The following is a 4,539-nucleotide window of genomic DNA, read 5'->3' as shown; positions in this document are numbered from 1 at the left end:
AATATACTCCTAATGGTAATGTCTTAAATATGGTATAAATTAGGATATACATTTTACATAAAATATTGTATAAGTTAGTATATACATTTTTAAATAATTTCTCAGTCTAAACATTGAATATGATCTAATAGTAATATTTTAATTTATAAAATATTTAATATATTGTGACAGGGTATATTTTAAATAGTTAACAGTGAAAATCAAAATAATTTGATATCCACTATTTATATACTCTCTACTGGTTAGTACAGCATCATAGACAATTTCCATCTGGTTAGGTCGGCGAAATTGTTGAATACCTATTTGTGTCATGGGGATCTCCCATCACCTTAAGTATTTTTTGCATTTCAAACTTTATTGGAATATTTTCATAAAGAAAGAAGTGAAGTGATGGTATACGATAATGTTCATAATCGTTGACAAGTGTCAGCATAAACAAAGACACATTTGAAGGAAAATAAGTCAATATTGAAAGATGCGTTGAATGTAAGAATGAAAATGCATGCTAATATCGTGCATAGTCAATAATCCAATTTGATTTTAATTTGCAAAAATATGTTTTTATTTGAGATAAATGTAAATAATGGATATCCAAATCAAATCTTATGATTCATAGAGATATTATTATTAAAGCTGTTGATGTGTATGCTAGGTAGATAGGAAATTTGATATTGAATTTTATCTTTTTGACATAGCACATCTAACATAATACAATGTTTATAATCTCGACATTGAACTTCTCTACAAAGGCTCGATACAGTTTCATGTTTGTTATGTGTTGTAATACTTGAAAAGTTTCCAACTTAACTAACAAATTCTACTAGATAAAAGCGGTTGTTGAGGAAGGCATTCTTGTTAGTGGTGGATGTGGTCTATTGAGGCTTGCTTTAAGGCTTGATACTATCACAGATACACTTGAAAATTATGAGAAGAAGGTAGGTGTGACATTTGTCTTGCTCATCTCGGAGCAGAGAAGAGTGGAAAATTTTCCTGACATAGGTTTTATTGAATGACACATTATTTGTTCAAAGAAGGAATATTATGTGTACATGCAGAACTCCCTTTTTTTCTAAATATTTTGTGAATTTTACACCGGCTATAAAATGTGTATGGCTTTTTCTGCTCACATATTGGTTCCAGCATTGTTAAGTGAGACTTGAGTTAACCATTCAAATTGATTGCCAAGAATGAGTTGGAAATAATTAATTCCTACTTGTCTATGGTTGTAATTTCCTAATTGAGGAGTTTGTTCATATATAATAGGAATAAGCTAGAATATAGTTTCTCTTAGTTTAGTGTGTGGTTGAGAGAATATCTCAACCACACTACTGTACGTCTAAGATAGCATTCATATCTTAAGACTACTGATTGTATAAATATGTGTGTAATTTCCTCATTCAAGAATTAATAGAATATATTTTGAGTGACTGCAATTTTATCTTGGTATCAGAGCTCAGGAGGGCCTGGCCCCTCTTGGGCTTGGCCCCTCCTGGGATGAGGGAAAATAATTGAGTGTATAATTTCATTATTTGTGTGTCCATCGAAAGCTATATGCGAACAGTTTGGAACCTACGCTTTCGTTCTGGATCTGTCTTTGCGTGTGGGTTTTGTACTATTGTTTTAAAGGTCTGCTGCAGTTACGAAGGTGCGGGCAGGAGTGGAATTCTTAGATCTGAGTAGGAAACAACCTCCAGGGTTTAATAATTGTTAGCATGGCTACGGCGAAGACGAGTTTGAAGAAGCCCGTGTTCATGAAGGTGAACGAGCTACAGCTGGGGACCACGGGGCATACGTTGGTCGTGAAAGTAGAGAGTTCGAATCTGGTTCATTTGAGAGCCTTGGTGGCTGGTTGATCTAAGAGCCTTGGTGGCTGGAGAGAGGCGTTGTCGACAGAGCCTTAGTTGCGAAGGAGCTACGAAGAAACTCGTTTTTTTTAAGGTAAGCCAGACCAGTGCAACATTCATGGCTTGTTTACGTGCTGGTCAACATAGCATTGGTCAGGGGTCATCGCGGGATTTGTCCCTTAATTCTGTGATAATCAGACTTTCCTTACACGAATCATCAACAACACAGGCCATCATCGTGGACCTGACCTTCTAATTGCACGTTGGTGCATTTCTGATCCCCAGTCGGTGTGTTGTTCTTTCGGTCGGTGTTGCTTTGATCCCGTGGCATTGCTGTTCAGATCACTAACACGCCTGTCGTTTTTTCTAAGCTTTGATTGGTGTGAGGATGCCGAGATCCTTTGGTGTGTCTTCGACAGCAGATTGCTTGCCCGATAATTCTGCTTGATTGATCCGTTCCAGAGATTGTTGACGCAGTTGTTGGCACAATTTTCTCTTTTTTTCCTGACATTGTTGGCAGAGATCCTTTGACATTGAGATTACCCTAATCGATTGTCCTCAGATCCGAGTCTGCTCGATCTATGCATTGAGGTTGAGATCTCAATTCTGCTCTAATTTTACCAGTGTTGTGTTCGTTGAGGCCGAGATCTGATTGAGATCACTTGAAGTTGAGATCGCTCCAGAGATCACTTCATTGGTGCTTTTGGAGGCGATGCTTTGTGAGCGGAGGTGTATTGAAACCCGAGATTGCTTTGTATAGGCCGAGGTGCATTAAAGCAATCCTAATCTATTGGAGAGAGTTTGAAGCTGAGATCACTCCTTTGATGACTTTTGTTTTCGGTGTAGTAAGATCGCTGGTTGAGTCCGCTGCGAGCTTCCGATCTGTCCCAGCAATTGGAACATATTTTCTGACTTGATAGGCAGCGTAAGTGGCTTTCGATCCGTGTTGAAGATCAAGACTTGATCTGCCTGTATCGTTGCCATTTGGCGGAGTGCTGTCAAGGCTGATTGAAGCCGATTTGTGGCAGAAGCTTTGAAAATGGCTCCAGCCGTCGCAATTATAAATAATGGCAGGGTTTGCCGCGGAAACCCCAGAGCAGTGTGTGTGTTGAGCCGGGATTCAAGCAGCCTGTGGAAGGAGATTCTCAATGGACGAAGTGTCTGTGTCTCTGGTTGGAGGAATGCCTGGGCTGTGCCATCATCGGTGCCAGTTGTTTCTCTTGGTCGAATTGGTCGGAGTAACCTTACGGTGCCGCTGCTGACAGCCTCGCGGAGGATTTCAGCACCGTGGGATGTTTTTGGGAAGAAGGGCTCCTGCTTGGCTTGCAGCTGCGTACCTGATAATGGCAATCTGGGCATTGGGCTGCCTGGTTCTAACCAGGATCAGGAGCAGTTCGTTGGATGGTTCAGACAGGCATGGCCTTACATACAAGGCCACCGGGGGAGCACGTTCGTTGTCGTGATTTCAGGCGAGATCATGGCAACTCCTCACATAGACTGCATTCTTCAGGATATTTCTCTCCTCCATGGTTTAGGAATCAAGTTTGTGATTGTTCCAGGAACACATGTTCAGATTGATCAACTTCTGCAGGAGAGAGGAAACAAGGCCAAATATGTTGGGCGGTATCGAATTACAGATCCTGAATCTTTAGAAGCAGCAATGGAGGCAGCTGGTAGAATCCGTCTTACAATAGAGGCCAAACTTTCTCCAGGGCCATCGATTCCAAGTCTTCGGCGACATGGTGACAATGACCGCTGGCATGATGTTGGAGTAAGTGTTGCCAGTGGGAACTTTCTGGCGGCTAAGCGTAGAGGAGTAGTTGGTGGAATTGATTATATGGCCACTGGAGAGGTAAAAAGAATTGATGTTTCACGGATACGGGAGAGACTCGAAGCTAATTGTATTGTCATAGTGAGCTGCATACCTTTCAGAACTAGCGGCCGCAGTCTTCGTGTGCAGAGGTGGTGTACAGAGGGTTCATCTCTTGGATGATATCGTTGGTGGCGTTGCAGAGGAAAATGGCGGAGTTCGCCAGGGAGAGAAATTGGGATCAGTTCCACAGTCCCCGCAATCTTCTCTAGGCTCTTGTGGGAGAAGTGGATGTATCGGATATAATGGGTATTTCCATGGAGCGCGTGGAGGCGGCATACGATATGTAGATGAGCGTGCTGGCTTACTGGAAAGTTGTCACTCTCAGGATGGGCGATGGGATTCCTTTGTATCTCCAGTTCGTTTGTAAAACTCTGGTCATGGATCAGTTTAACTATGAGATCTTGACACAAGTGGGAGGTCCCAGATTTGGTGTCATGGATCAGTTGATGGGAAATAGGGCTGCGAGAGGGTTTCTGTTGCTGAGGAAAGAAATCTACCAGCAGCTGCACTGGCTCTCGTTTTTCGCCGGTGGCAGCTTGGCACCCTGTGTGTGGCCTGAAGATTGTGGATCAGGCTGTGTATCATACTTGGGTAAATGTTTTTTTGTGAAGTATTTTTTGGAATTTAAATTGATATACATATTGAGATTCCGGACCTCAATATGAAGTTATTTTGTTAGAATTCGCGACTCTAACGAATGACAGGTTCATGGAAGTTCCAAGAATTTATTTGACAAAGATGCCCAAGATGTGAACAATGAATAGATGAGATAAAGGAGCAACAACAACAGTTATGGTGGACAACAAAGTAGATTTTTTGTTT

The 4,539-nt window shown here is 41.5% G+C and overlaps 1 pseudogene; it reads left to right on the top strand.

Annotated features, from left to right (window-relative positions):
* The first annotated feature begins 2,856 nt into the window (after nucleotides 1–2,856).
* LOC149260138 (putative amino-acid acetyltransferase NAGS2, chloroplastic pseudogene) lies at nucleotides 2,857–3,837 on the top strand (annotated as a pseudogene).
* Nucleotides 3,838–4,539: the final 702 nt, after the last annotated feature.

Source organism: Pinus tabuliformis, chromosome 6 (genome assembly GCF_031772625.1).
Source record: "Pinus tabuliformis cultivar Carrire ecotype Pingquan chromosome 6, CPIR1, whole genome shotgun sequence".
Lineage (NCBI taxonomy): Eukaryota > Viridiplantae > Streptophyta > Pinopsida > Pinales > Pinaceae > Pinus > Pinus tabuliformis.
Note: the sequence above shows the minus strand (reverse complement) of the source record. Positions and strands in the feature narration are given on the sequence as shown.